Source organism: Oryzias latipes, chromosome 11 (assembly GCF_002234675.1).
Source record: "Oryzias latipes chromosome 11, ASM223467v1".
Classification (NCBI taxonomy): Eukaryota; Metazoa; Chordata; class Actinopteri; order Beloniformes; family Adrianichthyidae; genus Oryzias; species Oryzias latipes.
The window spans coordinates 20909470-20922931 of record NC_019869.2 but is presented as its reverse complement, the minus strand read 5'-3'; the positions used below and the strand labels follow the sequence as shown (position 1 = coordinate 20922931).

General features: G+C 49.5%; 1 long non-coding RNA gene across 1 annotated transcript; it reads right to left on the bottom strand.

Moving 5' to 3' along the window:
- Positions 1–1139: 1139 nt before the first annotated feature.
- Positions 1140–7462, bottom strand: LOC110015949. Its single transcript, XR_002291212.2, has 3 exons — positions 7311–7462; positions 1556–1643; positions 1140–1183 (listed from the first exon to the last, which is right to left on the bottom strand). It is a non-coding gene; the product is annotated as an uncharacterized LOC110015949 (long non-coding RNA).
- Between the last annotated feature and the right edge of the window lie 6000 nt (positions 7463–13462).

Here is a 13462-nt window from a genome sequence, read left to right as displayed (position 1 = left end):
TACATCAAATGCACACATTCATTTGTATATTTAGTTTTAAACATATTGTCGCGGACTGAGTTTAACTTGGCTGTTGGGCCGCGTTAAAAGTTCTGGAGTTCATGGAACGCATCGTTCAAGCAGAGATCTGATTGGCCCTCAGTTCTGTCGCTCAGCCTGTTGTTAGGGAGTTTGGACCAATGGGGTTCAGCCATGGGCCGAATAAGGAAATGGGAGGGCTGGAGCAGGACGGGGGAATATAAAGTTGGGAGAAGCGCTCTCGTCTCGGCGGGAGAGATTCAGGAGTTGCTGAATTAATTTTACGGCGTTTGTTGCGGTCTACAGTAACCAGAATAAAGAGACACATGAGACTGAGGTCCTGGTGTTCCTTTTCTGGCTGGCGTGTGGCACATCTTACGGTGTGGTAACCAGAGCCTTTGACATGCCACGGTCCACTGTGAGCGACGTTGTCCACAGGACGGCAGACCGCATCCTCCAGCTGATGAGCAGGGTCACCCAGCTTCCCAGTGGGAATGAACTACCATAAGTCGCCTCTGGATTTTAGCAGCTCGCTTGGTCTTTCTCCTTCCAAAGGGTCACAAGGAGCATTGATGGCTGCCACATAAGAATAAAGGCCCTAAAAGAAAATGCAGCTTGTTATTTTAACAGGAAGCTTTTTTATTCCATTCAACTGCAGGCTGTACGTGACTAATGCCAAATTTAGAGATATTTTTGTTGGGAATCAAGGATCAGTCCACAGTTCACAGGTTCTACGTAAAAGCCCAATTTATGTAAATCAAACATTACCCACCTGAAGGATTCTTTTGGGTGATGGTGGGTATCCCTGCATTGCTCATCCCATCACGCTGCTGACACCCTACAGGGAACCCATGAGGAATGCGCTTCAGGCCCGTTACAACCAGCACCACGCCAAGGCATGCTCTGTGGTGGAGAGAGAGCATTTGGCATTATGAATATGAGGAGGAGAGCAATATTTCTGGGGGCACTGGAAGTAAAACCAACCTTTGCAATGAAAATCATTGCCTGCAGGTCAGTTCTGCACAATCTGTGCATCAGCGAAGGGGACTGCTGGGAGCCACAGATGTTGAGCCACAGCAGGAACCAGTAGGACGGGTAAAGTGGCGTCCGTCTGCGAGGTCAAATCTCTGCTTTCCTTTCAGCTCCAACTGTGACACACATGACTCTAGAAGACCAGGAGTATTGTTAAGATGTATAAAAATAAATTTTAACATAAAACGAAAATGTAAATATGTACATTTGATTTTTATATGAAAATTCTTTTGAGATTGTTAAAAATGGCTCAGATTTAAATAATACATGTAAATAATTCATTTTTGTTCCTGCATTTATTAAACAAATTGCAAAAACAACGACGACGTTACATTTTGTGAACAATATTTTAAACTCAGGTAAGCTTAACAGACTCTCCTGTCACTCCTTGTCCCTTCGTGCTCTTTCCTCCTCTCCTCTTTCAACAACAACCTTTACCCCAACATGACAACGATTACAGTTTAATGATAAATAAATACAAATCTGATCATCAAGTGTCTCTTACTCCCATCCGGCACGAGCTTGCCTGATAACAAACAGGCTATCTTTCTCCATCCACAGATGGATCAGATTTTCCTTATCCTCGTCAGTCCCTACATATTGTAGCGTCCCACCGACGCAATAATGAAGCGGAGGCGACTGTTTCTAACCGTGAGGCTTTTTAATGACTTAGGAACAGTTACTGTCGGCCGTAACCACGCCAAATACAGTACAACGATAATCAGAACTTTCCATCAACGCGTCCATCCTCTCCCCCCTCATGCACCCACGACCCCTCTTTTATTGTCTGCTCCTCCGCCCATTCTCCCGCTCATCCAATCACACTGGAGCAACGATGTAACACAGAACACATTAACAGAGCCCCAACAACGTTAGTCGCTACACTGCCTCCCCCCTACAAAGTCCCACGTCCCGTGGGGTCACACACAAAGTCACGGAGGTGGGGGGGAGGCTGTCTCAGTCTCCTGGGCCTCCGTGGAGCCGGCACGGATGGCGCCATGTGATGTCCCGAGACCACCTGCTGCTGTGGGGGTGCATGTGGGGAATTGGCGGGGGGACCAGCCCTAGCATGGGTGGGGGTAGCTGAGGGGGGCAACGACCTCCCAAAGTACTGCTGTGGCCGTGCATCACCCCTGTACGGAGCCAGTCTGTCCCTGTGGAGGGTCACACGCCTTCCTCCAGGTGGGAGCTCAACCCTATAGACCACTTCTCCCAGCTTTTCCAGCACCTCACAGGGCCCCACCCACTGACAGTCCAACTTAGGGCACCTACCCTTTTTCCTTTTCGGGTTATACACCCACACCAGGTCTCCTGCCTTGAAGTCTTTGCCTTTGGCCCTCAGGTCGTAGTTCCTCTTCTGCCTTATGCCGGCTTTCTCCAGTTGATTGCGGGCAAAGGCATGAGCCGTGTCCATTCTGTCCTGCAGCTTCCTGGCATATTCAGGTCCAGGCGGAGCTCCCAGGGCATCGGCGGGTTTCCCAAAAGACATTTCTGCTGGCGTGCGTAGCTCTCGTCCCAACATGAGCAAAGCAGGTGTGCATAAGGTGGAGTCCTGCACTGCAGACCTGTATGCCATCAAAACGAGTGGAAGATTCTCGTCCCAGTCACTCTGGTGTGCTGAGGTGAGGATGGCTAGTTGCTTCACCAGGGTCCTGTTAAAACGTTCAACCAAGCCATCACTTTGGGGGTGTAAGGGGGTGGTCCGTGTCTTCCGCATGCCCAAACGCTCACACATGGCGGAAAACACAGCAGACTCAAAGTTCCTCCCTTGGTCACTGTGAATGACCTCAGCAGCGCCAAACCTAGAAAACATGCCCTCCACCAGGGCATCTGCAACAGTCACTGCTTCCTGGTCTGGGATGGCATATGCTTCCGGCCATTTTGTAAAGTAGTCCATGGCAACCAGAACAAATCGGTTACATCTGTTTGTGCGTGGAAACGGGCCCATGATGTCCACTGCTACTCTCTCCATTGGTGCCCCTGCTGCCAGCTGCTGGAGCTCAGCGCGGGACCGATCAGGGGGGCCTTTATGCGCTGTACAGATGTCACAGCGGCGGCAAAAGTCTTCCACATCCCTCCTAAGCTGGCCCCAGTAGAACCCCTGGCGGATGCGACGGAGGGTCTTTGACACGCCAAAGTGTCCAGACCCTGCAGCTCCATGGCAACCTTGGAGGACTGAGTTTCTCAGCGTACGAGGGACCACCACCTGCCACCGTTCTTCTCCGGTAGCCGGCTCTTTCCAGGCCCTCTGAAGTACTCCATCCTTCAGTCTCAAAGCATCAAACTTTTCGAAGAGTCCTTTGGAGCCGGGGGAGCACCCTGCCACCTCCCCCCACTCAGGTTTGCGGCCGGCCTCCACCCACTGCAGCACTGGTTGCAGGTCAACATCCTGCTCCTGATGCGCTCTCCATTCAGTGGAGTCCACACCCTGCACCAGTCTGCAAACTGGCCAGCTGCTTTCACCGGTGTGGCTCTGCTCCTCTCTGCTGATTACTGCTTCCCGAGCCTCCCTTTTCTCACAGTACTGGCAGCCTGCCAGGGCACAGGGGCGTCGAGACATGGCGTCAGCATTAACATGGCGGGAGCCCGGTCTATGCTCCACTGTGAAGGAGAATGAAGCCAGCTCCTCCAGCCAGCGAGCGATTTGACCTTCTGGCTCCTTGAAGGTCATCAGCCACTGCAGAGCAGAGTGGTCTGTCCGGACTGTGAAGGGGAGGCCGCACAGATAGTATCTGAAATGGCCTATGGCTTTGACAACAGCCAGGAGCTCCCTGCGAGTCACACAGTAGCGCCGCTCCGCTTTACTGAGGGTCTTGCTGAAGTAAGCCACCACTCTCTCTCCTGCTGACCCCATCTGGCTCAGCACGGCCCCCATTCCCACATCACTGGCGTCCGTATCCAGAATGAAGGGTAATTTGGGATCTGGGGGGGTCAGGATAGGAGAGTTTGTCAGAGCCTTCTTCAAAGAGCTGAAAGCCTGCTCACACTCCTGCGTCCAAACAAAGTCACAGTCCTTCCTCTGCAGGTGAAACAGAGGGGCAGCAATGCAGGAAAACCCGCGAACAAACCGCCTATAATAGGAGGCTAACCCCAGGAAGCTCTTCAAGTCTCTTAGAGTGGTGGGCGTTGGCCAGTCTCTCACAGCTTGCACTTTCTCCTCCAAAGTGCTGATGCCCTCGCCCCCAATCCTGTGACCCAAAAACTCCAGGTCTCTTCTCATGAAGCAGCAATGTCAGGGTGCAGCTTCAGACCTGCTGCAGCAATCCTCTGCAGGACTTTCCTCAGCGATTCCAGCGCAGCCTTGAAAGACCCCCCGTGTACCAGAATGTCATCCAAGTAGACCAAACATTCCTGACGGGGAATGGAGGCCAGCACCTTCTCCATCAGGCGCTCAAACGTGGCAGGAGCGTTGCACAGGCCAAAACTGAGCACGCGGAACTGCCACAACCCTCTCCCGGTGCAGAAAGCAGTCTTTGGTCTGGCTTCGGGGCTGAGCGGCACCTGCCAATATCCACTGCGCAGGTCCAATGAGGAGAACCAAGATGAGCCAGACACCAAGTCCAGAGACTCATCTATGCGGGGCAGCGGGTACGAGTCCTTCTTGGTCACCCCATTCAGCGGCCTGTAGTCCACGCAGAACCGCATTTTCGGACCCTTCTTTTTCTTGACCATTACAACCCCTGAAGCCCAGGGGCTGTCTGACGGCTCGATGATGCCGCCACGCAGCATTTCCTCAATCGCACTGTCAGCAGCCACTTTGTGGGCAAGGGGGAGGCGGCGGGGGCGTGTTTTAATGGGGCGGGCATCTCCAGTATCGATCTCATGATGAATTAGGTGCGTCAGCCCCACCTCATCCTCAGAAAGTGCAAAAATGTCTCTATACTCTAACAGCACCTTCCACAGTTCATCCTTCTGTCCCGGCTGCAACCCATCACAGCTGCGCCTCCAGATCTCCTTCACAGCTGTCACTCTGTCAGCCTCAACTGCTGCGTTCCGCTGATCTGAGGGCAGTGGCTGCGTCTCGATCTTAGGTTGAAGAGTGGTGGGCAGCGGAATAGAGTAGGGCGGGGACAGGTCCTGTTGCATCTCTACCGCCCTTGATGTCTCTCGGGGTAAGCACTGGGCCCGAATGGGTCGGACCATGGGCACCTTAGGCCCCCCAGGGAACTCCAGGGTATTCCCCCCTAGGTCCAACACACATCGGGCTGCTCTCAAAAAGTCCAAGCCCAATATGCACTGATCCTGCACAGCTGCAACCCACACCTTACAATCCACCGTCATGCCACCCACTCGAATGTTCGCTGTCCCCCGGCCAAGCATGGGAGTCAAGTCCCCGGTCACAGTTCGTAGCTTGACAGCTGTGGGTTCCAGTAGCATCTCAGCTGGGACCATGTCAGGCCTGAGCAGGGTGGCAGTGGACCCTGTGTCCACAAGTGCTACACAGGACACCCCCTTTATGGTTATGGGAACGTGGCAAAAGTCCCCAACATGGGTCCAGCCCACAACTCTGGTCCACTCCGCACTGTCGTCTGCTTCTGGGGGGAGTTGAGCCTCCCTCCCCCGGCTGTCAAGGTGGGCTCCATCTGCTAGCAGATCATCAGGGTGGGACATGCGAAAACGGGCCTGTGACGTCCCTCCTACACAGACCCCGGGCCGTTTCCCTGAGGATTCATACGCTTGGGGCACCGCACACTGATGTGTCCAGCCTGGCCACACACCCAACAGACAGGGGCGTCGCGGCGGAAGCGGCTACCCTTTTTCGGGGGCTGCACGGCCACGGTTCGGATCAGTTCTGTAAGCCCTTGGACCCATCCTGGTTCCTCTGGGTCGGGGGCTGCTTTTTCCACAACCCTCACAACAGGGTTGCAGCCAATGGCACCATTCTCAGCAGCAGCTCCAACCAGTTCTCTTTCCAGCGCCGTCTCCAAAGCTTCTCGAAGGGTGCAGGGGTGGGCCAGTTGCGTCTGTACTCGCAGGTCCCTCGGAGACAGGGCTCGGATGAACTGATCCCTCGCCAGCTCAGCTTGGACCGCAGCGGGCATGTGGGGATAGGCGCTTCTTGTAAGAGCTTCAATGTCAGAGGCCAAAACCCGCAGTGGCTCATCTGTTCGCCTCTGTCTGTTTGCTAGCTCTGAGCGCAAAATAGCAGGCTGGCCAAACTGTCCAAAACGCTGCTGCAGAGCTCCAACTAAAGCCTGGAAGTTGCCCCGTTCTTCTGGACTAAGCAGCAACAGACAATGGGAGGCCTCGTCTGTGAGGCACAGAGCCAGCTGGAGAGCTTTAGTGTCTTCCGACCATCCGGCGGCCCGAGCTAACAGTTCGAATTGTGCATAGAAAGCCTCCCAGTCAGCCTTACCGGAGTATTTAGGCGTTTTCATTGGTAGGTGGTTGCACAGGGCGCCGCCATGTTTATTTACATCCGGTATGTTGTAGTCACTTCCGGCGGCGGTGTTCGCGCCGGCGCCAACGTGAGCCGCGCGCGCGCCGAATCCAGCGTCCGCGGCCATCCTCCTGGCCGCTTGTTTCAGCCGAAGCATGTGGTCATACTCGCGGGAAAAATCCGTCTCTCGTCCCGGAGAAGTCGCATAATCACCATACTCCATCTCCTCCTTGATTTTTGGGCGAGCGCCGGTCCTGTCCCGCTGAACGGCCATGTCGTGCGCCGCGCTAGCTTGACTGAGTTAGCCGAAAACGCCGTTCTTTCACTTCTGACACCAGTGTAGCGTCCCACCGACGCAATAATGAAGCGGAGGCGACTGTTTCTAACCGTGAGGCTTTTTAATGACTTAGGAACAGTTACTGTCGGCCGTAACCACGCCAAATACAGTACAACGATAATCAGAACTTTCCATCAACGCGTCCATCCTCTCCCCCCTCATGCACCCACGACCCCTCTTTTATTGTCTGCTCCTCCGCCCATTCTCCCGCTCATCCAATCACACTGGAGCAACGATGTAACACAGAACACATTAACAGAGCCCCAACAACGTTAGTCGCTACACTATAAACACATTTAAAAAATGTTTTAATAACTAATTACTACGGTTAGAACTCACTCGTTTTTTATGTAATATCAACAGCGTTTGTTTTTTAGCATTCGGCGCTAATTCGCGCTAGCGTTAGCTTTAGCATTACCGAAATTGATGAGCTTCCAAACAATGTAGATAGTCGATTGAGGAATATAACATATTAAACACATCATCTAACGTATTTACAAATATATTTTACAATAGATACTTGATACTTTTAAATATACTTACATTTTTAAGTCCTCTTTCTCGCGCAACCGTCCGCCATCTTCGAATAATTCAAGCGCAGTGTATTGTGGGTCACACGCAATGCATTCTGGTATGAACGCAGTGCATTCTGGGCAATATTCGCCGATCGAGTGAGCATCGATCCACACTGGTTTTTCGTAAAGAATTCTGGGAAATTTCTAGTGCACATGATTTTTGAACTGTAGATTCGGACAGCACTACAAAATGGCGACCGCACTATATAGGGGTTAGGGCGGTAATTCGGACACAGCCAAGGTTTCACCTAAGCTCCCCACTTCCCATGAGCCTTAGGGGCTGAAGGCGGGGCTAACCCCCAGGTCGCTACACTGCCCCCACTTAAGAGGGTTAGTGTCCCCACAACCCTCACATAACTGCAGAACTGAACAACACAACACAACAGCAAAACACAGGAACACACTGACTGAAGACTCCTTTGCACAATCCTGGGTTTCGCCCTCCACAGTGTACAGTCCTCCTCTTAACTGGCTGGGTTAGCACATCCGTTACTGACACAGTCCCATGCCAGTATGTGCCCAGCCAGGAGAATCAGTCCCCACCTCCGTGGAAACACCGCCATCAAGGTGCACATCACCATGGGGGAGCAGACTCTCTTCAAGCGAAGAGCTGCACATCAGCAGTAACGGTCCCCAAGCATCCCAGGCGTTCGTGGTCATCGCTGCGACGACGAGACTCCAGCTGCTGACGGATCCGTTTCGTCGAACCCTCCTCCCCAAAGCGAAGCTCTGCTGTCCGTGCTGACAGGTCTCGCAGCTCCGCAGGTGGGAGGTCCAGCAGTGTAGCGCCCTCTAACGCCAGGCCTGGGTGTGTGAGAAGTCCCCTTCGGCGTCCAGCCCTCATGGCCGGTCGCCAGGTTGACCTGAGCCAGGTGTGGTTCCAGCTGTGTGAAGCCATTGAGTCGATAAAGTTCAGCTGGGCTGCGCACCGTCATCACAGTCTGGTCCAGATGATCTAGCGCTGGCGTCGGGCAGGGCCAGGCTGCAGACGACGGTGGGTGCTCGCTCCATCACGGAGATGACTTCGCCCTTGCTCCTCCGTTGTCCCGAACTGCCTCCAGCATCTCATGCTCCAGCTCAGCATCCACCACACAGCCCTCCATGATGTAGCAGCGGCTTAGCATCCCACTTCTGACACCAATGTAACGATCCAGCCGGACCGTCAGTTTAGTGGGGAAGCAAAAGCCAGACTGCCATTTAGATGGCTTCATTGGAGAGCTGTCCGTGCCCCATACACCACACGACCCCGTACAGTCTCAGAGAGGAAATAAACAGGCAGAGCACTAGAAGTTCCTTTTCAGCACAGAGCCCATTTAATCAAGCACACATACAGCCCAAACAGCATGGAGCGTCACTTCAGCTTCCAGCCCTCTGACTCAAGGTTTCACCTAAGCTCCCCACTTCCCATGAGCCTTAGGGGCTGAAGGCGGGGCTAACCCCCAGGTCACTACAATAGATTAGAATTTATCATTGTGTGATTTTATGAGGTGTTCAGTAGGTAACAGGTGGGGCTTGAGCCCCATATCTCAGCTTGTTAAGCGCAAGACTGATATATGGGAAATCAGATTTTGATTCCAAAGGGGTGCGATGAGCGTCATCCAGTGTGGGTTCTTAAAACCCTTCGCACTACTGCATAATTTTGTGGTCACAAGGGGGCGCTGGAATTAAAGTCACTTGAAATTGATACACAATCTCTGTTAGGATATAATTGAATCAGTTAGTTCAAAAGGGGCCCAAGTCCAAGAGGTTTGTTTTTCCAGGAAATGATTTTAATTGCACAGCTTAAAGGGAGGCTACACCAAATGATTAATACTTTACCCAGATTTAGCACCAGTTTATAGCTTACAAATGCTATAATATGAAGCACTTCACTTTTATGATTTCAGAGGACTAGCAAACTAAAGTCTCTGGACTTGGGCCCTTCTTGAATTAAACAGGGGTGGTGCCATATCGGATAACTAGTACTGCCATCTATGGGATAAAGCAAAACCCATGCAAGAGAGGCCCAAATCCAGGAATTTTGCACTTACGTAATGCATTTTAAATATCAAGCATAGTCAATACATTACAACGGACTTGGAACTTTTTTGCACATAATCAGATAGCTATTCCCTTGAAGACTATAGAACATATAATATCTTTATTTTGAAAAATTGTGGACTTGGACCCCTTTTTAACTAACCGATTCAACAGACAAATAACAACCTTTAAATAAAATGGGACCTGCATGTGTAATTGAGCGCATTGTCCCTCTTATGTAAAGCGGTTAGGTGAGGCATACCTAGCATCTGTAAAACAATCTAGGGCACATCGCCCCAATGAACTGCATATAACTAAGAAAGTGCATTTTTGGTCATATTTCTATGAAACAACAAACTTATTCCAGTAGTGGCAGACAAAACCCACCCTTGTGTGTTTTCTCTCAGCTTTTTAGCCAAGCTTGGTTCTGCTAACTCAGTAGCCATGAATATCTGCTTACTTTAAACCTCTTCTTTCTGAATTCTTCCATGTTCTCCTTATTCCTGTGGGAGTTTCCTCCAGGCCTTCCTCCTACAGTCAAAAGACATGGTTGATAGGTTCATAGGTGATTCTAAATTGTCCCACATATGTGCGTGTGTGGTTGTTTGCCTTAGTAATTTAGAATTAGATGCAGGTTTAGAAAATGTATGAAGAGTTTAGAAATAGAAATGCATAGATAGTTCGATTCACAAAAATGCTTCTAAACAAAGATCATAGTTTCTGAAACAATGAGACTAAAGTGAAGATGTAGATTGAACAGTGTATCATTTTACCATAAACATGGGAAAAAATTAATTAAAGGAAGTGTCTTTTTGATGATGCTTGAAACTCCTGGGCAGTAAAGTAATGCAGGCCTTTCTATTAAAAAAAGGGGGGAAAATATATTGGCAAAAATCTGTGCAATAAAAGCAAATAAAAGATTCAAAGCTGCCTTTTTATTTTTACAGCAGAGATGAGTCAAATTAAAATGTATGACGTGAAGAAAGTCCTGTTGCAGACCTGAGAATGCTCCATTCCCACACAGCAGATCATCACAGGGTGCAGGCAAAGGTCACGATCGATCCTCTGTCCCGCAAAGCATCAGCAAAGGAAAACCCCAGCAGAGCCTTTGGATGTCACATGGGGTCGATCGATCTAAATCCCTAATCCCAGGAAGTCGCCGTGTGATCAGACAAAGTCACATTCTCATCAATTAATTTAATTACCTACAAAATGGGCATCTTCCCTCAACCAACATCACCCCTACCCCACTGAGGAAGTGGACTTAAGGTGTTTTTGCAGTGACTTATACCTGACCTCAGACAAGTCAATATACCTGAGACATGAGCTGCATTATCATACTCTTCTTGCTTGACATTACAGCTGTTCAAGTGACGGATTCAGTCAATCCTCCATTCTCAACTTCTCAACTGCTACTAAATGCAGTTTCAAGCTTTGGCTGTTACAGCCATTTTCTTTTCAATTAGCTGTTTTAGCTTTTGGTATTTTTACTAAACCATGCAGCCGTCAAACATAAAGAACTTTCTGGTGATTGACTTTGTGCTCCTCCATTCTGCCTGCTCTCAGATGTTCCCCTGAAGCACCTTCAAATGAAAACATTCTGCTAAACACCTTATGCTTTAGTCACGACTGCCCTTACTGGTGGATATGGGCTGTCTGCGGGTGAAAAACGGGAAAATGGTAAAATTTCAAGATCAAAGATCACTCAGTGAGCCAGTAGGGTGTAAATGTTTATGCACATTTTTTCTACAGACATTGTTCAGGTGACCGGTCATTGCAAACATTTAAATAACACGTAAGAGTGAAGTATGTGAAACGCTGGTGTGTTGTACAGATATTTCATTTTTTCAGTTCCCAAAACCTGGGGACAGCGCAAAGGGCCCTTTAGTGCTGTTCAAGTGATAAGCGCATGCTCCTTGTGTGCCCTTTGCGGGCCCCTTACGTACTCCTTGCAGACAGCCTGGCAGTTAGAAATTAGAAAAACTACAAGAGTGTAGTCTGTGTTGGCATCTTACAGTGTGTACAGGGTGTACAGTACTACAGGCACTTGCATATCATGCACACAACCCCTGTGTGCAGCATTTTTCTGCGGTCAATAAGGGACCAGTATGGGTGCCTTACTAAGGACTAGACTCCACCTTTAGGACACTGTACAACAGCATCACCCCTACGTGACAAGTGCATGCAACTTACATTATACCTATAAATATCTCACCCCGCGGGGTTCAAAAAGATCTCTAGTGAATGACCTGCAGAGAGCTGGGACCAAAGTAACAAAGGCTACCTACCATCAGTATCACACACCGTTCTTGTGATCGTTTTGACCCCATGGGGTGAAATCTTGCGGGGAGCCCCAGATTTAGGGAGATAATCAGTGGTCGTGCATGTCTTCCAGTTCCTAATAATTGCTCACACAGCTGACACACCAAGCTGCTTACCTATTGTAGAATCAGTCTTCCCAGCCTGGTGCAGGTCAAAAATTTGGTTTCTGGTGTCCTTAGAAGCTCTTTGGTCTTGGCCATAGTGGAGTTTGGAGTGCGACTGAGGTTTTGGACAGGTGTCTTTTTGTGTGCAAACAGATGCCATTCCTTCAGGAGGAGGACAGACGATCCTCATACAGAAGAAATTACAGGCCTGTGAGAGCCAGAAATCTCGGTTGTATCTATGATCAAAATTACAGGCCTCTCTCATCTTTTTAAGAGGGAAAACTAGTACAATTGGTGCTTGAATAAATACTTTTTTGCCCCACTGTACTTCACGATACACTTATCACATGCACAACAATCGTACATTCCATTTTGCGTATATCCCTTAGGTGTGGACGCATCAGCAGGGGTGTTTTGCAGTTCTCTTGAGGCCGCAAGAGCCTCAAGTCTCTACGACCAGCTACGACCATCCAACTAAGGCCCTGGACTTGTGTAGCGATATTCTTTCAGCTGTGTTGTCATGTTGGGTCATCCAAATTTTATGTGTGGACTCTGTTAGACCACAGGAACCACTGGTTACAGCCCATGACCAAAGGTAGTGTGGTTAGTATGCTTTTGTGAATGTAAATGATCCCACACTAGCATACAGTGTGACAAGTGGAGGTCCCTCCTTGTGTTTGCTGCTGTACATTGCGTAGTCTGGATAGTGATTGATGATAGTTTAGTTTATGGGCTCTTTTCACTTGCTGAACTCATTTTTGTTTCCTCTGTGCCATCATTTATGTAAATTTGGTAATGTTATAGTAAGTTGCCATTTTAATAATTAAAACATTTTGGGGTGTGAAAATAGCCTCCTCCCACCTAGCTAGGCATTCCAAAATGTAGTGCCTCCAAAAAAGAGCAATATCGTCGTCTAAACTATATCCTTTCAGCCTTTAGTCACTCAGCTGAACAGAACTTTTGCTAAATCAATTTGGCGATTTGCCAATTTCAGAATTTTAGCCAAATCCCTTTCATGAGCATAGTTTTCCCTCAACCACATCTGTCGCTTTCCCAGTGTGCATTGCAGTTTGTGAAATGTGTTTTTCTGATGTGAGCGTTGGGTGGTGGGCCCGTCAGTGTTGCTTGGTGGAGTTTTTGTGCTTCCTTCCAATTCACCTGAGCCCTCCCCATTTGTAAGGGGACACAACTGTCAACATCAGCCGACAGCATGTGTACAGACAGCTGCTGGGAAATTAGAACCCCCCCCCCTACTGTGCACCATCAGCCAGTCATTAGAAGACACCTCCCTCCCCTTGCTGTGCACATAAAACCTGGTGTCAGAGTCAGATGTTTTTCTACTGTACCAGTTGCTAAACAGGTGAGTTCTTCGGAATTGTCAATAATTTTGCAAGTACTGTGTGTTGTCGTACACAACCCTAACTAGACCAAGTAAAAATGAGGATAAATACCCGTGCAAACAAGGGTTCAGGGCTTCAGCCATTATTGAGATCTAAATTGATCATAAAACTATGCCGAATCATTAGGTCTTCAAAATTCAAGGAGCACTCAGTGTTGGGGGGAGTGTGTGAGGGCGGGAGATTATTCGTCCTCCTCAAACTTGAGTGATTAAGAAGCCATTTCCCAGCTCTCTCCAGAAGCGTCAGCGGGCCATAACCTGATTTGCATTCTTTTA